The sequence below is a fragment of the Erithacus rubecula genome, assembly GCF_903797595.1.
Source record: "Erithacus rubecula genome assembly, chromosome: 1".
NCBI lineage: Eukaryota > Metazoa > Chordata > Aves > Passeriformes > Muscicapidae > Erithacus > Erithacus rubecula.
The window spans coordinates 106,139,344-106,166,982 of NC_136658.1; the positions used below are offsets into that span (position 1 = coordinate 106,139,344).

Sequence of the window (27,639 nt, forward strand, 5' to 3'; positions counted from 1 at the left end):
AGGCCAGGGCTGTGCTCTCCCAAGGGTTACACAAAGATCAGCTAAAACTTGTCCTTGTGTCTCTGGCTGAGAGAAGCAGCAGCCCCATGTGCCCTGTCCTCCCCTTCACCCCAGCTTTGCCCTCCTGGCCACCAAGCTGAAGGAACTGTCCAACATGATGCAGGTGTTGTAAAACTTGGCCAGGCAGAAAAAATAAACTCTTTATAAACCAGAGTAAGGCTGATGTGAAAATCTGAGGGTGCTGTCTGTGAGAGGGGAAATGTTCAAGATATGGTTGTGTCTCACCCAACCCTTCATCTCTCCAGAACATGCACTTTTTGCAGGGTGTTTTGCAGGTAAAAAAGAAGGTGAAAGATAAGCAGTTTTAAAGTGCTGGTGTGTGTACAGGATGTCCATCCCACCCAGGCAGCTCTGCTGGAAACTTAGATTCATCCACTCATCTCTTTCACTAACAGATAAAAATGAATGCTCAACAACATAATGATATCTCCTACTGGTGATTCTGACATGAAAAATATGTGATGTGTGTGTCAGGTACTCCCAAACAACTTACATTCTTGGAAATAGCCAGTGGAAGTAGAGAAGCAGATTAAAATGTGATGGCTGAACAAAAACACAAAAAAACAACAACAAAACAAAACAAGAAACAAACAGTCAAAAATCCAAAACAACAAAAAAAACCAAAAACATCTCCAACAAACTCATCTTTTCCCTATCTTTTTACAAAGCTGTTTTCATAGAAGTTATTTCCCCTAACACCCTGCAATCTCATGTTTGCATTAACACAAATTGTGGGCAAGCAATTTCCTTTCTCTCCATCATGGTTTCAATGGCAGTATGGGACACAAGAGTGTATTTTCCTTTAATCCAGTTCTTCCTCCAATTTGAATCCAAGGTTTACAGAGCTAAAACTGCTTTTTGTCTTCCACATACTTCTGCCTTGGCAACGTCAGCTGTGGTATGAGAGCAGTGGCTCCCCAGTGGAATATGGTTGTGGCTCTGAGTTTACTATCTCTCAGACCAAATATCCCACTTGGGCTACTAGTAAATTCAATGAGAAACATGTCAGATGTGTTGGATGGGAAATTTGCTATATTAGTGTTAAATGCAGGCGAGTTTAATCCTGGTTTTATGTCAGTCTGCAGCAAAGCTGTTGCTGGCTTCTGAAGGGACAAGTTTTCCCTCATTTTGTAATAGTCCGATAGTGTCACTCACACAGGAATTTTCTCATCCTTACTCCTCTTCTAGGAAAAGTCCTACATCCCCAAAATGCCACACAGCTGGCCAGAGACAGGATATGTATGTTCTATTTCTTTGGACAAGGAAAAAAAAAAAAAAATTAAAAAAAAGAAATAATTTATTTGATTGCCTCAGAATTGTGCCAGCTGCCTCAGGGTGGCAGAAGAAAAAGTCATATTGTTACCCAACTCAGCAAGCCCTGCTTTGAAATGATACAGTAAGACATAGTGGCTTCTTGGAGCCACATTACTGTTTAGCTGGATGAATGCATGACACAGAAAAGTTGTTCCTGATTAAAAACAAATATCCAGCATGGCAAGAAAATGAGTAAGGATAAACAGTGATTAAGTGTGATATGTCTGAAGGCTTCCCACAGTATAAAAGCCATATGTGGGAGGCAAGAACCTAAAATTAAACTCCTAACAGTGTGAGTTAAGGTTTTTGCAAGAGGCACCTGACACAATCCAAGGGGGAAACTTTGAGTAATTGGCTCATCGAGGGTGGTTCTCACCATTTTCCCATGATCTGCACCTTCTTTCTTCCCCTGTGTTCATCCAAGCAGGGAAACACCATCCAGGGGTCAGCCCAGACAAGCTGAGTTACTCATCCCTCCAGCCCTGCTCATCCAAAGGAGTTCCTGTGCAGAGCTGAGGTGGAGAAGCAGCTGTGGGCAGCCCTGGCTCAGCCCTTCAGGGCTAAATGGGAGCCTGGGAGGCTGAAAGTGGCACAAATGCTAAAATCAAATCATCCCACTGCAGCCCAAGCAGCTAAAGCCCTGCATCACAAGCTGCAGTAAGGGAGAAGGAGCCACAGACTAATTGCAGGAAGCAATTCCTTGGGACAGCAATTAACACAGGCCCTTCCCTGCAAACAATGAGCTGGGGGGTGTCTCTGTGGTGGGGGTATTGCCTCAGTCTCTTGCAAACAGAAAGCCAGAGAAGCCTCTTCTCACTTGAGGCTGCCACTTTTTATTCCATTGTTGGTGCTGCAGTTCTGGGTTCCACAAAGAGCCTGTGATGCCAACAGGAATCTCATCTGCCTTTCCTGGCTCCTGAATTTTCTGGTTGTTGGGAATGCAGTGTCTCCCAAGGCTTCATGACAAACTGCACTGGCACTCACCCCATGTTTTGAGGTAGCTGCACAATAAGGGCTCAGGCACCTGGACCAAACTCAATAACTGCAAGTTGCTTTTAGCTTGTTAGACACTCAGTATTCTGGTCTCTTCCCCCTTAGTCTTCATTGTGGACCAAATCAACCACATCTCCTTTCTCCACTAAGGAAGAAAGACACCAGGTACGGTGATGTTGGATCCCAGAAACCTGGGAGTTTTGAGCTTTCTGTGCTTTCTGGCACTGACCCCCAGGAGAACACTGCTTTGGACCTGAGGCCTTGGAGAAGCTTCCAAATTTGAGTGATGGAGTTAAAGTCACAGGTGTAGTTAAATAGAAGTGTGTGCTTTCACATGGTGAAGGGTTTTAAATTCAAGGTTTTTATAATATAGTAATAGATATGGGACAAGAAGGAGGATTCTGGGTGCTGTTTCCTTTCTATGTTCTTCTTCCTTCTTCTTCATGGTTTCAGGTGGTAGTTTCTGGTTGGACAGTTAGTCCTGCATTGCAGGTCACAGGAGTTTGGCTATTGAGTCAAAAGTATAAATAATATAGGTGTTAATCATCTATTGGACTGTTTAGCTTTAAGAGACCTTATAGCAGCTGGATTGTCCTCCATTTTTCTCACTTTTAGCTGGTAGCTAGAAGTGTTGCTAAGCTCCCTGTACTTTAGATAAAATTCAATAAACAACCAAGCCCAAACACAAGAAAATCTGTCTCCTTTGTGTTTTTAATCCTGGCTCTGAGTGAAGACAGAAGAAATTTCAGACAAGCCACTAATTAAGTGGTGCAAATACCATCTTTACCCAGTCAGGCTTCATTTGATAAGGACTGGGAAATCTGAAGTTTCAGATTGTCCCTGTAGTGCTGGAAGCCTGATTCCTGCTGCCCAGCACCTTGCCCAAGGTTTTTGCAGAGGGAGGCCACAAAGCAGCCTGGAGGCTTTTCCTGGAGGCTTTTCCCCTCCTCTCCCTCAAGGAGGGAGACTGAAACCACTTCCATGAGCACCCTTGCCCACACAAAGACCTGCTGTGACCATGGCAGGAATTCCAGCTCAGGCAGAGCACAAGGAGCCTGCACATAGCATGTGTTGCAAAATAAAGGTCTAAATTTATTCTGCTGAGAGAAAGTGGAGACACAAACCCTGAGGGGGCCATTATGGCTCCCAGAATATGAACCAAACTTGCCAAGCTTTTGTTACTCACCCCTTTACCAGTTAAAAAGTGTTTCTATCATTGTGGGGAGAGGCTGTACCTAGCCAGGGTGCAGCACACTCAGAACACCCCTGGCTCTGTTTTGGCAGCCCCAGGGCCCAGCTGTGGCTGGAAGGATCCTGCACAGCCCTGGGAATGGCAGGTCCACACCCTGCCCCAGGATCAGCTGCTGCAGCCTGCTCCCATGAAATGCAGTGGCTGGATTTAGTATTGAACCCATCACCCATCCTGAGGCAGGCGTGAAATTAATGAATTATTGGGAGGGAGAGCCTTCCCTCTGCCTCTGGATGAGCTGTCTGCATCCAACTCTACACTGCTCCAAGATGAAGTAATTTTGGCTTCCTGAGTTTCAGCTATTTGAGATAACCAACTCAAATTCCTTAGTCATCCTCAGGCCAAAGTGTCTTTATGTTATGGCTTCATTTTCACTCTGACCTGTGCTCTTGGATTAGCAGGACACAGAAGCTGCTCCCACACGAGGCAAGTTTCCTGAATGGGATGCTGAGGAAGGGCAAGAGGTGAAATTCAAGCATTATCAGTAAAATTTCTATGCAGTGCCAACACAACTGTTAACAGGAGAACTTAATTATTGTAAAGTACAACCAAATAAACAGACAGAAAATCATGCTGGGGTTTGCATTCCTGCTCACAGGCTGCCCTCTCTTAGTCATATCTGCTTATTGAGGCTGGACACTGCAAGGGATTAAGGGAAAGATCTTCCAAAGATTTACCTGTTACTAGAAACCCAGAGCCCTAACATGCTCCAAAATCCAAAATGGTCATGTCTTTTTTACCATCAATGTTGCACATAAAAGTTGTTTAGACAGGTGAGTGTACCTTTCTCTGAGTTACACAGATATAGCTGGGTAAGAGATATGGTCACTAGAAACCTGATTTTTTAAGCTGCACTTCCTTAGGCAGAGAGCAGAAGTGTGAAACAATGAAACACACAACCAAGGCATTGTAAGTATCTACTATTCAATGTGTCCTGGTCTAGGCCAGGAGTAAGAAATATTTTTTTAAAGTTTTCCAGAAAATATTGTTGATAATTAAATGTAAAATAATGAGCTCTCATGAAAATGCATTAAAAAGGAAAAAAAAATTAAATTTATTAGATTAATTTTTGCTGCAAATTCTTAACACAGCTTTTTCAAGTAGCAGCAGGGGACTATATGAGCTACTTTCCTGTAATTGTCCTGTAATTGCTTCTTGGATTCCAAGTTGTATAAAGAATATTTCTCTTTGAGCTTAAAAGAATCTTCCATCAAAAAGACAAAAATCGGATTTGAGTTGGCTCTCCTTAGGATGATTAATTTCCATCTACTTCACTCAACTTAGTCACAGTGATCAGCCAAAATTTGAGACCCAGAAGACTGTCAAATTAAATAGAGGATAAATCCAGTTGACTTATTGAAGGCATCTGTTTATCTAACAAATGTTGATTATCCCTACCTTCAGGTCTTTATAGTTTTGGTGGTTTTTTAATTCATGCCTAATTTGTTGGAGATCTTTGTGGGTACCTCTTACAACATTTCTGGACAGCAGCTGTTCACAAAGTGCTTGGTCAGAGCTGTGTTACCTTTCCATCATCATCATCATCATCATCTTCATCAATCATCATCATCATCATCATCATCAATCTCCTTCCATAGTGGTCTCTCTTTCCAATGTCAGCTCTCCCCAAAAAGCCCATCTATCCATGAGGTTTACATTCTTGAGCTGCTTGTGACTCCTCTGAGTGTCATAATTGATACATCATACATCCTAAAGGAATTTTATCACCTGAAATGTGCTTCCTGTTCCTCAAAAAAATTTTCCAGGATTATCTTTGGATATGGAGATACAATAAAGGTTTAACTGAGACAAATTGAATTTGTTCAGATTTGTGTTGGCCATATAAATATGTACAAAACTCTTCATGAGTGTGTGCACCAGTGTATTTTTATATATGTATGTATATATGTGTATATATGTATGTATACTCACAAAACCAATGCACACACATATTTTTATAATCACACAGGACATATTTCCCTACAGTTGTACCTATATACCCCAAACAGTTGGCTATATCTATATCACTGTTATATCTACTATTCTGCCACCAGACAGAAACTTGCAAATGTTAAAAATCTTCCATCCCTACAAAAGAAACTGATGAGTCCTGGGCAGATTAGGGCACCCACACCTGGTGAGGAAGATGAAGGTTTGTGGGGTTGCTGCTGCCAACTCAGTGTGTTTGGCAAGACAAGGGAGACAGATCATACACACAGGTGCTCCAAAACAGGAGCATTGGCAAACCCTGAAAGAGAAAATTCTGCTTCTTCTTCAGGGTGAGACAATCTCTTATCTCTATGCTTTTAGTCAAACCATCATCTGAGGATGATCCTTCTATTTCCCAGTCCCCTGCTATGAGCTAGCCCTAAGATTTTATGAGCAGCTCATGTAGTCTAGGATAGAAAATGCCCATATTCCTCACTTTCCCACCATTTCTTTTCTCTGCCCTAAGGAATCAGAGCATGGACAAATCCCACTGACACAAATGCTGTGGTATAGGAAGAATGTTTTGGAATGCTTTGGAATGACAAATATGCAAGTATTAGCATCTATAATTCTCTATAAACATTGGGGTTAATCTCCAGGGTTTACAAGACTCTTTAAATGTGTTTTAATAGGACAATATGTTTTAGGAAGGACCCATCCAACACTTCACATATCAGCAAAATTTACAAGAAGGTAAACTGAGCTGGGGTAACAGTTCAGATGTACAGCCAGGGCCCTAAGGAGAATGCCAAAGTCAAAGTAATAAATTGATTTGCAAGTCTAATGCCTTCCCAAATTGCTGAAGAGCATTCCAAATCTGGCAGGACACTTGGAAGGGAAGAGCTGTGGGAATTCCATTGCTGTCTCTCAAACTCCAAAATGTGAGAGGATCAAATCACACTTTCAGCACACAGTGATGTGCTGGCTCAGACCTGCTCTCTGCCCACCTCTCCCAGCTTGGGCAGGACTCTGCTCCTGGGACAGTCCTGTTGAGGGGACCAGCACTGCCCACAGAGTTTGGGGCTGCTGAGAAAAAACAATAATGGTTAATTAAAACTGAAGGCTCTGCTCTGTGTGCACACCTCTTAGAGAGAAGGAGAGCTGACACCCCTGACAAACCTGCCATTCTCCACTGATGACATAAAATTTCCTTGCAGCTTCTTAAAACCAGGTGAGATGAATCCTGCCCTAGGTTTATTTGAACCCTGAGCACCTACTTGCTTTGGGTAGATTCCACCTGAATCTACTTGAGCAAGCAATGAACCCCAAGTGGATTTATTCTAGAAAATGATCACTGGGCTCAGCCTCAGTACTACTATCCCACTTTTGTATGTACAAAATGCAGAATAAGCATTTGCTAATAGATGTCAAATTTGTTTCAAGTTGTATTATTCTTTCTGTGTTTTTCATCCAACACTGACTATCAACAAGGAAATAAACTTGAGAATTTTAAGAAGTGATATATTCCCATCAAATCAACATTAAAACCAGCCAGATAATCCTAATAAATAGGATGAGACACTCAAAGCAGAATGACCTCATGTTTCCTTTCTTTATCCTAATTATTGCAGAACATTGGCCTAACCTAGACTATTTTTCTACATCTCTGTAAAGACCTGAGGGCACTTTTTGAAGGGAGCCAGCCAATATTTTAGCTGTGCATTGTTTCTGTTTACCACTTGGGTAAACTTGCAATGAAAGGATGATTGCTTCATTATAATAATTCAATCTGCACTGAGACAGGCTGTCTCCTGTGTTACGTGAGAAACTGCTAAAAACTTTATCTCATGAGCAAAATCACCACTGGCCATTTTGAAATACCAAGAGCAGCTGTCATGACATTGTGGTTTGGCTGGTTCTGTTCTCTGGTGCAGGGGCTGTGGTGGGATGGGGAGCCTGTCCCAGGAAGGGACTGACTTCACTGGAGCAGAGGGGTGGCAAGCAAGAGAAGATCCAACCACTCATTAAGCATCAAATCAGAAAGTCCAGCAAAAAATAATCTGTAATTGCTCATAGAGTGAATTTGGAATGATTTTTACTCCTTTAGAAACACAATTTTGACCTAGTCACCATGGCTGAAATCTGGCAGGAAGATTCCCATGGCTGGAATGTTTCAATCAATCTTCATTGGGTATTTCAGGAGGATCAGCTGAGCACCATTTGAAGAGGACTTGCACAGTTGGTGACAAAGGTTTTGGCCTGCTTTCAGATTTCCAGCAACTTGGGAGCAAACATTCTGGAGTGGGTTCTCTGATGCCTAGTCAGCTGAAAACCTGTACTAGAGATCTAAGTCCAGAGAAGTCACTAATCAAAAAAATTGAGTAAATTGGTGGTAGTGACTATGAATTACAAGCTGTAAACTATAACATCAAGGCAAGAGAAGGACAAATGTACACATCTATGGTCAGCAGGAGTTTTAAAAGCATGTGAGCTACAAATGGGATCACTGGAAATGTACCAGACTGCTCCTAAATGGACAAAGTCTATTGGCTAAAACTGCCAATAATAAACCTAAAGCAGTAAAAATGATGAGTAAATATTTCCCACTTCTGTTTGGGAAAAAGCCAGATAATGCACTGCATCTTATGTAAGAAAAACAAGCCTTTCTTCTATAACAATGCTTTCTAAACTTGGAAATTTTTAATTGGCAGTTCCTGAACAATTTGCAACCAAAAGGGAAAGATATTCACTGAACCCCTGCTGCTGATTTTGAATAGGCCTTGGAACACTAGAGAAGTTACAGATGTGAAGCAAAGATAAAGTTGTGCCAGCACTTAAACACAGTAACTAGGATGATGTGAATAAATATAGACTTGTCAGCCTGACACCAATCTGAACAAAATAATAAAATGTTTATTTGGAAACTCTCTTAAGAATTACAGGGGAAAAATAAAATTACATTGAAATTATCCTGAGCTTATCAAAAACAGACCCTATCAAAATATTTTATAATGTTGGAACACGAACATGTTTAATCAGTAAAGGTGACAGAGCTGATATAAATGATACTGTTGGACTATTTTACCAACTGGACTATTTTACCTCAGATAAAAGTGTCTTTGGGGAATTGTCCAATTTCACAAGCAGGGTTTTTGGCTCATCACTGTTTAACTGTTCCCTGCTGATGGCAAAGAGAGAGAAACTGAGGGGCTGGTGAATGGCAGAGCCCATTTGCTCCTTAACTGTGGCAGAGCACAATCAGGGAGAGCAGGCCAGACTTTCCAAGTGAGGAGATTGGTGATTCTGCAGAGAGGAAATCAGTCAAACTTCAGCTCAGGGTCTGAAGGGGCCAAGACAGCTTTTGGCTGTGCAAAACAAGGTCCACCATGGAGCAGGTATCTGCTGAGTTTCACAATGGTGTCATGGCTCCTACAGTTGTTTTGGTGCTCAGAAAAATAAATGGAGGGGATTCAGACAAAAAAAACACACTAACTTGATCAAAGATAAGAAAACATGCCTTATTCTGAGGGGTTGAAGAGCTCAATTTATGTGACATGTCCAATGGAGGGCTCAGGGATGACATGGTGCTAATGAGTTACGGCTGCACAGAGAGCAGAACTTGCCCAAAGACAAAGTCCTTCACTTCTTGGACAAAGGTTTAGCAAATCTCATGGTCTCATGATGGATAGATTCATTCTGATGGAAATAATGCATTGTTCTTCAGAGGGGAAAATAATTGACTGCCAGAAGTACGTGCCAGTGCTTGTTATTAATCAGTTACTAATAAAGCCTGAAGTATTCTCTAAATTAAAACAAACAAACAACAACAACAACAAGAAAAAATTTAAAAGGCACTCTAAAACATTGATATTGGGAATTTCAAGCTGACTTTGATGTAGCTCCCATGGGCTGTATTACAATAAAGATCATTCAAGAAGTCCCTAAGGTCCATTCTAACCCCCCCAAAAATCTGAGAAAATAGAGTGGCAATGGTGACACATACATTCTTTCAGTGAGCCTTTCAACCATCAAACTGTCTCTCACTGAGACAACTGGAAAGACCCTCAAACATTCAAAAATTACTCAATGCTCAAACATTCCCAAAATTACTGCTTTTACCAGATGGATGCTCTTACAAACAAAATAAGATGTCTTAGCTAGTGCAACCAGGTTTAGTCAGTGAAGTTTTTCAGTAGTTGTTCTTTTAATTTTATCTTGACCATACAGAAATTTCCTCAAGGCAGAGGACTTAACAGGACTTGCAAATCAGTGGACATTTAGCAGCAAGGAAGGCAGAGGTTCAAAACATTCATGCTATTTCTTCAAACGCCTCAGCTCCTTTTGTGGCCTTGTAGGACTTCTTGCCCACTGATTTTAGGAAGAAGCTGGACATGTATTTGTGCTTTAAAATCAATATGAGTTTGAGAGGAAGCACCTCTGTGAGCAGATCTGCTGCACTTGGTGGGGAAGTTTCCATTTCCAAGACTTGTTCTTTTATTTCACATGGCCTCGCAGCCCGTCAATTTGACCAAGTCTAAAGTTCTAAATCACAACTCAAGCAAAATCTTTGTGGTTTCCCTCTTATTCCCATTAAAAATCTATGTAACTACCAAGTTTTCCATGGCTTTTGCCCAAAACCACAACCTGCTGCAAATTCATTGAAAAATAATTCCAAACTTAACCCAGATTAATAACACTTCCAATTAGGATAGCCAAGTTTTGCAGTTTAGCAGATTAAAATTTGTCAGGTTTCGTGTCTCTTTGGGAACATTGTGTTCCACTCAAACCACAATCAGACAAGAAATTATTACTGTCAAACTAAAGCTATTTTTAAAAAAATCCACCTTTGCATTTTGTCAGCTCCACACTTTGGAGTTCAATTCTGCAGTTTAATTTTGTCCTGTTGCATAAATATGGGAGGAACCTACTTCTAGATCCAGAAGGGTTTCCAAGTCATAGCCCTACCCAGACTGGGGTATTTGGACCCATATGCTCTTATTTGGATCCTTTGCTAATCTTTTCCTTAAAATGGAGGGTGTGATCATATCATCTGCAAGTGTTTCAAGCTGACATGTTTTCAGCCATTAGCCTCCCTTCAGCTGAAAATCATTGCTCCTTGACTGGAGGGTAACTCCTAGCCACAGATTCCCACCAGTGCAATGTGAAACAGATTTGCTGGGCCACCCCAAGGATGAGAAGGAGATGAGAAGGGTGAGCACACACAGATATGCTAATTCAAGTATTTGTGATCATGCTGCATACCCTCTACATTTCTCCAAGGTTGTTTTTTTGCCCCTGACCTCTGCATTCTTCTTCCTAGGTATGATATTTGGAGACAGAAACACAAGCTGATGATGACTGAAACCACACTCCCCTGAACAGGATGGCCCATGCATTTTCTAGAGCAAAGCACTCTCTGGCACTCTGCTGAAAAAAAAAGATTTATGTTTTTTAATCTCCTCATAAGGTATGACTGAAATATGCTATCATATATATGGCAGGAATTAATCTTGAATTTTTCTTTTTTTTTCCTTATTTCATTTGTCAGAAGAATGCCATTTCAATAATTTATTAAGAAAATTATGTTTTTCAAGGTAAATGCATTATTTCATTATCTGCTTTCAATTAGCTGGGAATTCACTATGTTCAGCCAAATGTCCATTCATCAACAAATTCCAGATTCCTGGCAGTCTGAGCAAATTCCCAATTTTCTTCTTTTATGGGTACAATAAGTGAAGATATTCATGCCTCACGCTAAATTATGGCTGGGGTTAGACTACTCTGGAGGGAGGAGAAAACAACTGTGGAAGGTCTTGAAATATATTAATAGATGTTTTTACTGAAGTAGAACTACAATATTTCATAACATTTTTTTTTCTTCAGGTGCTTTGTTATTGTTAACTAGACACCTTTTTGCCCTTCTTTGTAGGCAACAATGGTCTGAGCTGGTCATCCTCCAACGTGTGCACAGTGGGCTCATGTGGACACCTCTGGCAGCTGGGACAGGCACAAAACCAATGGAAAATACATCTTGCACCACTGCAACTCATGTCCAGTTAGAGAATTCCCATTTTCAGTGCAAGGCTGTGCTGAGTATCTCCAGCAGTTTCACGGGCTGCTCCAGGGCCACGTGGGCACCCTGGAGCACCAAGGCAGGAGTGAGCAGGAGGAAGGACAGTGTCCAGCATGTGCCTGCACAGAATAGGGTCTGCCTTGGGAATGTTGCAGTGCTGCTCCTCCTTTGTCCTCCTGCAGAACAGGGCCACTGAGCTGGGTGCCAGCTCACTGCTGTGCATGGAGCTGCTTCCATCCCAGCCAGATCCCTCCTCAGGCAGCTGCTCACAGGGAGAAGAGAGCCCCACTCTCCAGAGTGGGAGCTGGGCTTCTGGCAGAAGGGCTCCTTCACTCCCCAAGGGAGCATGAGCACTTTTTAAAATGCACTATGCCCGAAGTCACTTTTACTACCTGCTTGCAATTGGCACTTTACCCTGCCCTGAGCCAAAGCCCTTTAGGAGGAGTCTCTGGGGCAAAGCAGAGGGCTCTCTCCCTGCCAGCTGTTGGGATGCAAGGCAACCAGACATGTTGCCCCAGCCTCTGTGTATGCCCACAACACTCTGAGCTCAGTTACTCCAGGCACTGCTTGGAGCAGCATTTCTCTGTGCAGTGTGAGCGTGCAGTTCATGGAGAGAGCAGAGGATTTGGGGGATCTCACTGTCCCATCTCCCTCTTTTTGTTGTGGAACTGCTCAAAAATCCTGTGTCCTGTCATCTCCTATAGGTCATACAAAGGCAACTGGGTTTTGTGCTGCCTTTCTGTTTCCCAGCTCAGCCTCCACTGATCCTCAAATTATATTTGTTTGCTCACTCCTCTTCCCTCCTTTTCACTCACAGTGGATATTTTCTGCTCCTTTTGTTCTCTCTTTCCAATGATTTGGGGTCAGCAGTGCTTTGCTTACACTGTGGAGCAGGAGATTTCAGCCTTTCTCATCATATTCAGGTGTTTGTAGGCGTCTCCTCTCTGAGACAGGGTTCTCTTGTGCACTGTATTTTTCATCACGTGAACGAAGAAACAGAGCCCTGCTCTGCCTCTCATTCCCCAGGTTGTGCAGAACCATCCTCACGTGGGCTGATGCCTTTCCCACCAGATGTAGGAGAGGCAGGAAGACAGGAGTTTTTCTCTTGTGTGATTTGTGTGCATCTCAGGCATTGCTCTCCAGCAGGATTAGGCTGAGTTTGGGGGTTAAAGCTGTGCCATCCTCACTTCTCAGGGATGCAGTCCTGAGAGCCACCTCACCACACAGCAGCTCTGCCAGTGGTGAGGGCTCTCCTCAGGCAAAGCCATCACCATCCCCTCAACATCTGCCTAATGTCCTATAGCCCAGGCAACTGAACCCATGTGTTTATTTCACTGGTGGAATACACCTGCAACTTAAATATTGTATGATAAGCAGATGTTCACTTCTATAAATTGAGCAGCACACAAAGATTTATGGACCCCTGAGGTTCAGATTTAGTGAGTGGGAGCCAAGGTCACAACTGGACCTTCAGATTCAATAAATCTTGACATTACTGGAGCACTGGGGGAGGGGAGGAAAGCATCATTATAGACTTATAACAATTTTTAAAGTATGCCAGTGATGATCTGCAAAGCAGATGGAAGTCAGGCTGATTTTGATACGTTAAACTGACCCTGCCAGGTAAGAGATGAAATACCTCAGGGTCTGATTTGGAGTCACATATGGAATACAGGAGTGGGAACAATGGTAATAAACCCCTGTTCACCTGGGAAGCAGAGGGGGAAAATGCTCCATTAAAAAGAACAAATGTTTTGTTTTCATGCTCTATGAAGAGTACTATTGGTAACATCAGTGGTGAATTTATTCTAATTAATAATTCAATGACAAATCTGTGTTGTGTTTTCCTTTCATGCAGTGCACTAATGAAAACCACTGGTTAAATTCTGATAAAAATGAAGCCCTGGATGAGCAGAGTAGGTACGTCCTGGTGGACACCCCAAGGGTGTCTCCCAGCCCAGGAGGCAGAGTCAGTAATTCAGAGGGCTGGCAAAGGGAATAGACTGCCAGAAGTTATTCAGATTTAATGTCACTTCAGACTAGGGATTGTGAAATGGAGAGTGAGAGGCATCAAGGAAATTTTTTTTGAATGGGCACCAGAATGTCCTGACATGGGTGTGTTATGAACACTTTTCTAGGGGCGACTCAGAAGCCACTCTCTTGTGATAGCTGCAGCAAACTGGTGCTGAGGGTGTAAATAGAAATGGATAAAGCCTGAATCAGCAGATGCAGCCTGAACTGACCCCTGCCAGCCCAGAGCCCAGCCTGGGCTGTGAAGCTGTCCAGAGGAGTTGCACAAGTTTGTCTACTCCAGATTCCACAGCAGACCCAGTTAGGTTAGGACAGTCAAAGCTGTCACGTGTGACCAGCTGCAGATGCGAACAAGAGAAAACAAACACCAAAATGTCATACTCATTTTTTCCTCTCACTGTGGTAGCTGTGCATGTGAAAAACTCCCCCAAATTCAAGTATGTGAAAGCAGAGCTGTCTGAAGAAGAAGCAGCCAGGAAGACGTAGCATTTGATGGCTTCTGTGGCAACTAAAAGGAAAATTTTTGAGCCAAAGTGAAGTTGTCACAAATAGCCAGGTGAGTGTGGGCTATAACCTGCCTGCCAATTATAATACAGATAACTCAGAAAGTATGACAGGCTGAAGCAGCTTAAGATATTTAAAGTGCTTCCACAAGGATGCTCCAGATGTCCATGAACAAGTTCCTTCCTGCCCTTCTGAAGGGAAATCCAGTGTGGAAAGTTGGATTCAGGCAGGAGTGGTCAGTGCACTGCCCTTTTTAGCTCTCATTCTGGATCAATCCTCTCACTTCTGGGCATAAGGCTCATTTTGACTCTCACACCCCTGCATGCCAGACATGGGTGTATTTTGCTTGGGAGGGTGTAGTGAAGCTCATGGTATGTCCAGGCTGCTCTCACAACCTGGTGTACAACAAACCTTCTGCCAACTGGTCTTGCATGATCAGTGATGTTTTCTCTCTACCCAGCTCCCAGGTGATGGGATGGAGGCACAGGGAGTGATTTCCTGCCCCAGTGCCACCCAGTAGTTCCCTGTGTGATCCCAGTCACCACGTCCCCACACCTGGGGAATTTTTCCCTATAATCACAAAGTCCAGGGCCATTAAGGAAAGGTATTTCTCAGTGTTTTTTTTCCACTGCCTTGTGAAAGTGCAAGACAAGTAAGGCAATCAGATAGTGTTTACATTATCTGGTGTTTGTTCTCGTGTCTTTAAACACTCCATACCAAACAAGCACATTGTGGCCTCTGCTGGTAAGACACAGGTGGGGGATTTCTCTACCTTGGAAGTTGAAAAAGACAGTTCTGGTAACTGCAACATCTTTTAAATGAGCCCTTGATGTTCTCAATGAAAATTTCACTTAGGTGGATCAATAGTTAGCTTTATTGTTGTCCTGTATCAGACCAGGCTGCAGGTAACATGTTTATCCTCAGAGGATTCCTAACCCCATTTCCCAGTGCTGAAAAAGGCGTTAAAAATAAAAGCAATGTCTCACTGTAAGGAGGGCTTTCCCAACAGCTGTATCCTTCAAAGGCTTTGGCTTTTCCTTCCCCTTACCCTCTCCCTAGGTAGCCCTCTGGGACCCACGGTTATGTGGGATGCCAACTGCTCACTATTCATCACAGCCCCGTTCTCCAAGGGCCCATTGACTCTCAATAATTTATCACTCGATGTTTTGTGTGCTCCTGCAGAAATAAATCAGTTCTGGGAGCACCAGATGCTGCCGCATCCCATCCCGCTGTGCTAATTTATTAAAAAGGGGTTTTCTCAGCCCAGCCGAGGGGTGCAGGGATCTCCTCCACAAGGAGCAGCCAGGATGGGGGTTAAGGTCTGCTGAGCCAAGTGCAAAGAGTGTTGAGAGAGAGAGATTTCAGCGTGGAAGCTGAACTTGGAAAGCCTCGCAGGGTGAGCAGGCGGTCGGCTTTCCAAGCAGAGCTCGCTGGGACTGCGCTCCAAGAAAAATACATTTAGTCCTTAAGCGTGTATTTTTCCTTCTGGGCTCACGGTCCCTTTTTGGTTCTTGGACTAGGTCTTGCACCCGGATACAGCAAGTAAATATCCAGCCATAAATCACAAACTCGATGCTTGCTTTTCTTTCTTCAAGGTTGTATAATATAATGGAAAAGATCAAGCAAACGCAGAGCTATTTTACGCTGCACATGCAGAGTGCAAAAGGCCCTGGGTCTCTTCCAATGACCCTGCAAGAGTCACAGGCCTCCTGCTAACACAAGGATCTGTTTTTCTGAGGCATCACACAAATCCTCTCATGGATTGAAGAGTTTCTCCTGTTCTTGTTTTCTTTAATGTTCTTGCAATACAGTTAATTTAACATATAATGACCCTTCATTCAAACCTTCTGCACATATATATTATGGGTGTTTCATCAAACGTGTCTCTGGCAGAACAGGAAACACAGATTTCCTACATTCTCTCCCAGAGTCCTGAATGCATGTCAACAGCTTTTTGGTACTTATCACCTTTGGTCATTTCTCATCTCCCCTTCAGAGGGGGAGGACTGTGCCTGTGAGCACAGCCTTGCCTCTGACACTGGAGAACCAGGCTGACCCCACCTGGAAGATGGAAGAGTGCTGGGACTCCTTGAAGCTCTGGGAGTCCTTGAAATCCAGCCTTGCCAAGGTTGCACGTTGTGTTCCAGCACTCCCTTATGCAGCAGGGCCTGAAATCACACCACTGTTGCTCTTCCAAAATCATCTTCCATAACCTGCAAGGGGAAGAGCCAAACCAACAAGGCATGGTTCATCCTACCCCCCAAAACACTGTTCAGGATAATTCCTCCTCTCCAGCACCCAGTGCCCACCACCCAGGAATGGTACAATGGGATAGGAACACTGTCAGTTCTGCTGATGCATTGGCATCCTCTCTGCTCATCTCTGAGCATGTAAAAATGGGATTTTAGGGGATCATGTATCTAAATGACAATGAGTTTTTGTGGTGACAGAAAAATTTCCCAGTTTCAAGTCACTGCCACACCTCCATAGGGACTTCATAACTTTTTCAGGAACAAGCTGGCAGGTGGGTTGTAAACCCCCATTTCTGCTTCCTTTCTCTCCTCCTCCTCAGAAGTTTCCATTTGCACTGACATTTTCCCAAACTTCTAAGCTAGGGAAAGATATGCAGTATACATAATGCTGGCCTGAAGAGGTAAAGCTTGCCAATGTTATGAGAAAGCATAAGCAAGAGATTATAATGGGAAATGTTGGGCAATCTTGTCTTTACTGAAGGCAAAATCCCCCACAGGGCCTGCCACCAAGATTAGTTCCAGATTTCCTTAGGTTCTTGTGACATCTTGTGACACAGGGCCTGTCCCAGCACTGCTTAAGTGCTATCAGGTCTAATGCTCTCCTTCAAATCTCTCCACCCTACCACCAAGAGCATTCTTCTGAGGAGATTTTTCCTGAAATCTTCACGAGACAGCATTGGGAAATGCTGGTTAGTCAGTAAGACCATTGTTTATCTCCTGGTAAAACACAGTTTCCGCTAAGCCAGAGCCCTTTTCTCCTTGAAGATAAGCAAATGTTAGTGAAATGACTGTAAATCATGAGATTCCTGGTTAAGGTTGCAGCAAAACTCCATTTGCATCTTAACTCTGTTTTCTCTCATTTACGGTCTTCTTCAAATGTCTTCTTTGGCACTGAAAACATTTGTCTCAACCTAAAAGTGAACTTTGGAGAGGGGGAGTCTGAATAAAACCCCTACAGCTGTTTTTGAGTTATCCAGGAAGAGAAAAAAAAAAAAAAAATGCACATTTCCCAGTATAAACATTGTCTTGGTTTTATTTTGGGGCTTTTTGTTGTTTTGTTTTTTAAGTTCAAGGAGAACATTCCGTTTATTTAGAGTTAGACTATTTAATTTTATTTTATTCAGAAACCAGCACAGCACATCTGTACTTCTTGGTGAGACAGAGGGACACAAGAGCTGCTCTGTGAAGTCAGAACAAGGGTTGGTCCAACCCTGGGTCCTGTTTCTGACCATGGCAGATGCTCAGAGCACAGCAAAGAGGAAACAGGGCTGGTGCCACAGGACCTTTCCTGGTGTCCCTGCTGTGCTCCATGATTCCTGAGTTGGAGCTGGAATGCTGAGTTTGACAGCCTGGTCCTCTCTGTCTAATTTGGAGCCCCTCTGCCCCCTCGGCCTTTGCAGAATCTTGTGAGGGCACCAGCACGAGGCAGCTACGCTGTGCAATCAGCAAATCCTCACTCTCTTTTTAAACCTGGTCATGTCCTTGTGGGACTCTTTGTTCTTACACAACAAGGAACACTGAATAAGCTTTTTTTTCCTGCACAGGCCTTTTTCATAAGCTGTTCCATCACCCCTCTCATGCAAGCTTGGTCACAGCCTCCTTGTTCTTGTTTTAATTCTCTCTCTACCTCTGGCTCCCCTATATCCATTTTAGGGTGGCTGAAGCATGACATGGCTTGGGTTTATGATTCATATGACAACTTCCTCTCCTGCTAGTATCCAGTACTTCATTTGACCACTTTTTCCTTCCACTGCTGAGTATCAGAGCTCTCAGAGAATTTCCATCAATATTCCAAATCCTTTGCTGAAAGGCAGCAGTGTGCAGTGGTCATTTTGTCACTTCCCTTCTGTTTCATTGCTTTGCTCTTCCCAGCCCTGGCTTTCTGCTGGCATTTGATCTCCCAGTCACTCAGCTGGGAGTGAGTGAGTGAGTGAGATCCTCCTGCAATTCTTTGCTGCTGGCAGTTCTGAAGAGATGAAACCACCCACAAATGTGATTCACTCACTGCTTATCCCGTCCTACAGACATCTGATTAACCCATTGGAGGACACTGCACTGTTTTCCAGACTGGAGCAGCTCCATGAGAGAACTTCAGTCCTTTTCCACCCACAGCTTGGCTCCCCAATGTGCCTGGAGCAAAGTGCTATTTTTGGGAAGCTGGATGTGCTTTATCAGTGATGCCTTGCTGAGGCACATCCTCACTGACCTCTGCAAAGCCTGCCAACAGATTTGGAAAGCCTGGATCTCCCCAATAAAAGCAACATTTCTTTCTTCCCAGCATCTCTCTCATGCACACAGGATCCATCCATGTCTGCCAGTTCTAATATGTGACAGAATTTTCAAATCCCTGACTGGTATAGAAGGTCAGCACATTCATTTACAGTTCTTAGTTTGTTCTTAAATTATTTCTAGTTATAATTAATACATCTGGAATAAAATGTTCAAATGTGAGGTTTTATTAATAATTAACAGGACAAACAATATTCACTGTAGACAAGTTCAGTTATCTGTGCTAATTTTCTTGCTAAAATTGCAGCTTCTTCCACGAACTGGGCAAAAGTGTATCCACAATTAAAATACTTTAAAAGTTTTCCTTTTTCCTTAAATAAAGCATTGATTTCCATGGAAAATTTTCCCCTGTAAATTCCAATTTTGTATTGACAATTTCACTCCTATGACCTCTAAGGGGTCAAACACAATATAAGACACCAACTGAACACCCAGACATTGTCAAATTGTCTGCCATCTGCAATTAATGCTGTGGTCTGAGTTCATAATTAGAGCCCTCCTACACTGGGAAATGCACTAGTATTGTCTTGTCTCTAAAATTTCAGTTATATTGGTGCAGTAATTAATGCCCTAAGGCTGTCATTATCCAAGTGACATTTGGACAATGCCCTTAAAAATATTATTTAACTTTTGGTCAGCCCTGAGGTGGCCAGAGGATCTTAGTAGGTCACTTCCAACTGAAATTATTCCAGTCTAGTCTGGTCTAGTCTAGTCTAAATCAGACCTTTCCTTATGCACACTCAATTCCTGGAATAATTGTGCATATTTACTTATATTTTAGTATATTTCCCTTCAGCCTGATTATTCCCAGTTTTAGAAATTTTCATACTTTAAAATGGGGTCAGATATATAAGACTGGGTAAAAACATGAAAGTTTATATTTGATGTGTCTGTGTGTCCTGTGTACCCGAGCACCTGTGTGATTATGCAAAATACTCCCTGAGCTTTCATGCAGACATTGGAGAGAATAAATGTAACAAATGCATATGTACAGGAGTTGTGGTTTGGGGTTTTTTTCCTGAATACTGCTAAATAAACCCCAAATATGTAAAAGTTACCTATAGCAGCAAAGGCATCAAGTATTTAATCGTGAAAACAACTAAAAATATGAGACTGCCTGTGAAATTAATACAATCTATCTGCTGCCTTAAAAATAAGTTCCCAGTTAAATATTTAGCCCACCCAGGGCTTCAGTGAGTATCACCATGGTACCACTCAGGTACATAAAAGCAGATTAATGGAGGAATTGTAGGTGCTTTCCCCTCACTGCCTCAAAATTGGCAGCACCACTGAGCTGTGCAATCCCACCAGATAACACATCAGCTTTGCCTCCAGCCTCGAGTCAGTTCAGGGCTCTGTTTGTCTCTGGGTAATGTTAAATTTAGGGCCTGAGTTTGAGGACTACTCTTCTTCACCTCTCAGCTCTCCCAGCTGCAATATATCACTGGCAGGCAGCACCCCAGCCCATGGGGGATGTCCCATGTGACACACACTAATTTATAAATGAGAATGATATCTGACTGCATCACATTTCAGTGAAGAAAAACAAACCTTATGGACTCTTTTAAGGCTGTGATAAATTAGAATGTGCATGATACAAATATTTATCTTGTACCCTTATTACAAGTATTTCCTTTTTGCTGGTTAATTTAATTAAGAGATGCCCCTTTGGATTAAAACTTTGTAAGATGGATATATTTTTCTCCAAGCCATAATTCATTTTGAATGAAGAGGGGAAAACTCATAGCTCCTGAACTTATTTATAATGATGTGAATTAAAATACATTCCTGGCCTCCTTGAACACTTACGTATGTTACAGGATAGCTGGGAGGAGAAACAAGAGGGATTATTTTTGTTTTCATGAGGAGGACCTGATCCCAGAAACACTGTTGAACATGTATGATGAGGAGTTACTCACAATGATTTCTTTGGCAAGGGAGAAAGAAGCAGAAACAAAAACAACGCTGACCAAACTTTCCATCAGAGCAAGGGTGGGGGATGAGGGAGCTGGTAGGGAACCATTCCTCTTCTCTCCCAAAGCCCTGGATCCCACCTCACCCCAAAAAGCCTCCCTGGGCTTGGCAGCCTGTGGCTGTGCAGGATACCAAGGACAGGAGCAGAAATGGGCAAACTCACCAGGAGCAGCTCATGGCCCAGAGTTTGTCACCTTCCTGCATGGCCCTGGGAGATGTGGGCACCTTCCTGGTGTCCCCTCTGCAGGACACTGGGCTCCCAGGGAAGACACAACCACAGAGGAGCTCAGCTGGTCCTGGGGAAGAGCATCCTGCCTCTGGAGACATTGCCTGAGCTGTAGATCCAAAAGGGAAAAGGAGAAGCTGAAGGCACTGGAGAAGGAGCTTTCAGGGTTTTGCTTGGGTTGCTGTGCTGATCTCAGATGTGCCACCTCATCTCACAGCCCAGGATCCCTTCCTGGCTTTTGGTGGAGGTACTTGCAGGGCAGTGCCTTCATCACAACCAAACTCCTGCAGTGCCTGTGCAGAGACAACCAGGCTCAGGGAGCAGCTTTGCTGACAAACAGGCATTACAGAGGGGTAGTGACAAAAGTTGTGGCTGTTTTTTCAAATCTCTGCTTTGCCTCTGCTCACAAAGCAATTCCTAGAACTGTCCATTAGAAAATTAATCCCCAGCTCGGTCCCCACAGAGGAATTAGTGATTTTGTGCCTGATTATCTCTTCCAGGTAGAGTTTAGACATAAAATGTTTGGGAGATGCACCTATTTTTTGAGAGGCCTCTTCTTTCACAAAGGTTTGTGTTTATAACACCCATCACCACCTCTGTGGCATCTGATGAGGGGTGATTTTAATAACTTAAAGTAGACTAATTGGAAAAGGATTGTCATTTCCTCTCCTCTTTAGAGGAGAATTTTCTGATCAGTTTTGGGTATTGTGTCAATAAATCCTGTCACATTTCCTTTCATTACAGGGCCCACCAGTACACTGTTAGCAGACTCATTAACAAGACAAGGGCCATCACTGTCAGAAGAAAAGGCTACTGAAATGTAAATACAAAGTCTGGGCAAACATCTCACTCATATAAGCTTGAACTTGACTCATTGCTGCAGGCATGGTTGGAAGGGTTTCTCAACACATTATTCAAATTCTTGTTGAAGCTGTTTTGCTTCCCACACCCCTCCAGCACCTGCAGAAACCTCTCTGCTGACCTTGAGACCCTTGGTGAGATTGAAGCCAGAGTGTTTGGTCAATGCCAGCTCTTACATCAGTGACTGGCACCCCTTCATGGCTCCCACGTCCCACTTTTAAAAGAATAATTACAGCAATGCTGTGAGTTGAATGACAAAACCCAAAGAAAAATGAACTTGAAGATGTTTCCCTAGCAACTGTGTGCAGAAGTGTTTCCACCAGGCCAACATTACAGCATCACACTCACAAACTGAAAAAAAGCCAGACTGAAATCTTTACCACTTGAATAGCAAATGCAGCCTGGCAGAGACAGAGCCTTCCTTGGCCACACCAGCCAGTGCCCAACTCAAAATATGGCTTTCACCTTATGTTGAAAACTACTCTGGATAAGGAACAGCAACAGCTGTGAACAGAAGTTCAAGGAGCACAGCAACCTCATGAAAAGTTAAAAAAAAAAAAAAGCAAACTTAATTTCTGTATTGTTAAAATAATTGTTGATTGTCTCTTTCACTTTCCATTCCTGATCCTTCTCACCACTGCATCAGTGCAATTCCAGCTCATGCTGTCTAATGAGTCACCTTTGGCCATCTGATTTTCTTGAAGCAGTGGCCCTGAGTTCCCAGAGGGTGATCCAAGGCTTACTCACCCAACTGTAATCATCCCTGTGCAGCCAGTCCTTCCCAGTCCTTCTTTCTCATCATTCCTAAAACAAACTCTTGGAAACAACACGTCCTGCTGCATCCCACCCTTGCTTTCCTGGCAGACACACAGGTCCCCATTTTCCCTGCATCACCACAGCAGATACAGTGAGTGATGGAAGCAGGAGGAGGGAAGAGGCAAAAATCCCATTACTATCCTAATAAACCCACCTCTCTTCTGTTTATGACCATCATATTAACTGATGTAGCCCAGAACAAGGCAAACTTTTTATGCTGAATCTTGCATTATTACCTTTCATAAAGACAGTGACCATTTCTCTCAAGGATGGCTTGAAGATTTAGACATACAGATGAAAGGTTGCTATGATATCATACTTAAAAATCTATTTGCAATGGTACAATATTTATTATTTACATTCCTGAGATAAATGCAACATTATACTGTATCATCCTGAAAATTATTCTTGTTCACCTGTGCTGAAAACCATCAAATTGGGGTCCAGCTTTTGGACCTTAAACATTCTGAAAATGCTCCCCAGACATGGGCAACTGATTGCTTTCTTTAGTTGTTGCATGCTCAACATCACTAACATGTATTAAATTAGCAGTATTAAATCCAAAAAATGTCTCTTGCACTATGATTTATAGCTTACCTCCTGCAAGAGGAGAGGCCTTTGGCACACTGAGCCAGAGATGCCTCAAATGCCACCAGAGGTACAATTTTATAAAAAGATTATGTGGGGGGGAAGTGTTCATCAACATCCACACTTCAGTGGATGCTCTTCCCCTGCTTGCTGGGTGTTAATGCTCATGCCATTTGTGCTTTCAATAGCTCTCCATGTGCCACCAGTGCCATGTGCCAGGAAAAGCTCAGCCTGGGGCTTTGCAGGGCAGGGCTCAACAGGCCCAGAGCATCTGAAAACCTCAGCTGATGAAGCAGGAGAAAGACTGTGCACTCCCAGGGGAAGGAGGAGGTTTGTGCCACTGAGAGAAGCAGCCCAGGAGGGAAAGGAATGATCAAAAAGATGAAACATCTCTTTGGTGAGGAGGCAATCCTATAATTGTTGGACTTGCTTTGGAAAAACTGTCCCCCCCTTGGCTCCTGAGCCTCACACAGGGACCTGAGCAGCCCACAAGACCCACAGTCACCTGCAGACTTCAAATGACAAGCTTCCAGCCCTTCTCCTTCATGCTTTTCAGAGGACAGGCTGGAACTGGAGGAGTTCTTGGCCCAGTTATGGCTTAGGCATTTATGTCCTTTGGAGCCAACACTAGTTTGGTTAAGGGGATGAGTGTACCTGTAACAAACCCACACCTAAGTATCTGCAATACTCAATTTTGAGTGGGATCTGCCAGGATCTGACCCAGTCCTGGGCCCTGGCTGTTGCAGCTGAAGCATGTGGCTATCCTGAGACAAGTCGGGGACTTTGTGTGCAAGGGTAGGAATGCAGCAAAGCAAATGCCCTTTCCCAGAGAGTAAAGGCAAACCCTGTTCCCACAGGAAACTCTGTTTCCCCATTTCACAGAAATCAATGGTGAAACTGTGTGAGCCTCAGGAGTGACAGCTCAGGTCCTTCATGATTGTTTGCCTTCAAAAGGAATTTTGCTTCATTAGGATGCTGAGTCTTTCTAATTCACATATTTGATTCGCTTCGGGTCTTGTGTTGTCTTCATTCTCTGACAACAGGGAATCCAAAGGGGCCAAGAGGGAGTCAAAAGGGGCCAACAGGGAATCAAAAGGGGCCAACAGGGAGAGTCAAAAGGGGCATCTCTGAACCTGCTGTGAGGCTGTGAAACTTTAGTGGAGAATGTTATTCGTGGGGTGAGAGGAAGTGGCAGGCACATTCCCGTTGATACCATTCCCTGTTTGATACCATTGTTATGGAAACTTGAAACTTCAGGAAGGCCATGGAATGGAAATGCCAGGAAGCCTAAGAGAGACCATTTTCTCACTCCTTACCAGTCTCTGCTGAACAAAACGTCTGAGTTTCTGCCTTGTGTGAGCTTTCCTGGGCTCCTGAAAGCCAAACTCCCTCATAGGCATAAAGGTCAGGAATCCAGCAGCAGCGAGGTGACAGACACGAATCCCAGCAGCCACTTGAGATGCTTACTCTGGAAACAAACTCACAACAAAAGTGGCAAGAACAGGAGACCTGATGCAATGGCAAAACAGATGAAAACTGTGTGTTCCATCCCAGGGTGAGTTACCTGCTGGGAGAGGGAGTGTGGGAGCAGTGGTTCCGTGTGCTGCTCCAGCTTTTCACAATCACTTGAACCCAGATGGTGAGTGAGGAAAAAAAACTTCCTGCGTTTAGATGAACTTGAGCAATATGATTTTAACAACACAGGAAGAAATATCCTTCAGCAGCAAAGCAAGACACCGGATAGAGGTGGTTCCCTGCACAAGAATTTGCTAAGCAGAACAGTACCTTACCACACTGCAAAATGAAGTTATTTTGGACAAGGAAATGTGCTCTTTTTTTTTTTTTAATAGTTAAATTACTTACCACCCCCAGCCCCAAATGGAAAGAGGCTTGAGCAACAAAAGCTCTGCTTGTACTAATGTCCAGGAGAGTAGATACACTTCTCTAAAATTAATTTAGCTGACAAAAAAAATGTCAGCAGCAGAGAGCTCAAAAGCTGTGAACTCTAGGCACTTCAGTGAGGATTTTACTTTAAAACAATAATAAATGTAATAACAATAATAATAGAAAAGTACACTGAAACCCAACTCTAGAGAAGATTTTGTTCCTATTCCTCTCTAGGGAGAGGCAGGGTGAGGATATCACCAGGCTTTCACATGCAATCCCTTCATATAAATGATTTCCAACAGGAGCTCCTGCCCTTGCCTGCAGACAAAAGTAGAATGCATCACTGTTGCCAGACCACCTGGGACATGGGGAGGAGAGAAAATTTCCAGATGGGTTTTAAGACAATTCATTTATATTTATATAGCCAAAATAAATGTTGGTTGTTTTTTTTTTCTTCTGCGATAGCAATTTCCCTTTACTCTATCCAGACCACCAAGAGAAGAGGGAGGCACAGAATTTCTATTGCATTAATAGTTCTAGTGTTTACAGTTTGGGCTTTTATGAACTTGGGGGAGCTGTTTATTGAGTCATAAACTCTACTAATGGGCATATTATCTCTAAATTATAGAAGTACTATAGTATTTGAGTTAGTTAAAAGAAAGATTCAAAACAGTTACACATTTACAGTTCATCTCAATTACCAACATGATCCTATAATGGGAATTTAATTGCTAATTGCTGGCTTATGTTGTAGAAGAACAGCAATAACAACACACAATATATAGCCTATAAATATATCCAGACAGTTCTATATCACCTCCTTTCACTGCTACCTTTTAATATGGAGGGGGGTTATTACAATCATTTAATTCCTAAATGGCTTGAATTAGGGATTTCTCTTTGTTAGGAAAGCATTTCCAGCAGCGCTTTGTGTGACAGATTTTAGCAAGCTGCCTACAGACACTTGGGTGGCTTAGAACAAACAGGACAGCCTTGTGGACATACTTCAATACTTTGCTAGATTCTCAGAGAGCTCTAACAAAAGAAACTGTAGTTCCATTTAAGTCAACCCAGATATTCCTGTTTACCCAGCTGGAGTGAAGTTTGAGCACAACTCACCAGGCAGAGTCAAGCTCAAGCACAGTCAGGTCCAGCTGATAAACACAGTGCTGAATCTGCTCATCCTGAGCTCCAGAATATCCCAGGAGAGGGATCCTGTGCATGTTCAGCACAGACTCCTGGTCTCATGGACTTGTGGTCTCATGGACTCTGCCTATTCCACCCAGCTCAGCCCAGACTATCCACAGCTGGCCCATCCTACACATCAGCCTGTCCTGCTTTGAAGGACAGGTGTCTGCTAAGAAAGGAGAAGACTCTCTTTGAAAGGGAGAATGTAAACCCCCTCCTCCAAATTATCATAATTTTGAAATTAAGGGGTTCTCAGGCAAAGATATGGGAATTAGGAATAGTTCTGTACTAGGAAAAATTAAAATAGAAATACAGTATTATAAAGAACAAACCCAAAATGCTGACAGAGTCAGAATACAACGTGAAATCCTGTCAGTCAGTCAGGGTGGTGGCAGCAGTCCCATTAAATAGAGGCTGCATCCTCCTGCAGTGGCAGATGTGGTTCAGCTGGAGCAGTGCTCCTGTAGAAGGTGCAGTTTTTCTCCAAAAGTCCAGGGATGATGGGGGAAGGTCCAGTTTTCCTCTGGGAACCCAGTGGAAAAAGGCTGCCCTGATGTTCCAAATCTCAGCTTTTATCTAGGTAGGAAAGGTTTGGCTCCCTCCCCTGGCTGGAGCATCTCCCAGTGGGATGATGTAATTTTATCAGTCATGCAGTGGGACTGAATGGCCCAGCAGCAGATGATATCTTCTTGGAGGGAGGATGAGCTGTGGAAAAGATAAAGAACACTGCCCCACCTGGTTTTAACAGGTGGTCCATTAGCAGAGGATATCTCCCACAGAGATAAGAATCACTGCCCCACCTGGTTTCAACAGATGGTGACAGAATACACATTTCTGGTCACATCCTGTATTGCAACCCAAGACACAGCCACAGCCTCCCCAAGCAAGGTCACCCTGCTTGGCCTCAGAGCCCCTCTCACAATGCCAGTGGTCCCCAAGGGTGGGACTCCTCTCCCCCAGTAGAAATGCAAACATCTACATTAACTGGTTGTTTCCAATCCCTTCAGTTGGTGCAGAGGGAAGGGCAGGGATATCAGGCATCCTCTAAATATTCCTGTGGGCTGGTCAGTCCCTAGAGGTGCTGATAACACTTCCATCAGCAGTAAGGGATCCAGAGAGCAAGTGCAGCTGCACTTGCACTGCTGACAGCTAAGAGCAGGGGACATGTGTACGACCCAGAGACATTCTAATTTGGAGTGCCTTGTCCCACCTGCAGCACAGCACCTCTGCAAAGGGTCTTGCTCTCATCATCCAAGCCAATGCCACCCCGGGGTTTGCTTTGGGAGTGGGAGCTCTCTCAAGAGCTGTCAGTGAATTTTGTGCTGTTACAGATCATCCCACCATGCTGCTTGCCAGGGATCTGCATCAGATTTCGAGTAGGTTTGTGAATCAGCTCCTTTACTTC

The 27,639-nt window shown here is 43.4% G+C and overlaps 1 long non-coding RNA gene across 1 annotated transcript; it reads left to right on the plus strand.

Annotated features, from left to right (window-relative positions):
• The first annotated feature begins 10,716 nt into the window (after positions 1–10,716).
• Positions 10,717–11,830, plus strand: LOC306804809. The gene is made up of 3 exons (XR_013775007.1): positions 10,717–10,784; positions 10,866–11,012; positions 11,475–11,830. It is a non-coding gene; the product is annotated as an uncharacterized lncRNA (long non-coding RNA).
• Positions 11,831–27,639: the final 15,809 nt, after the last annotated feature.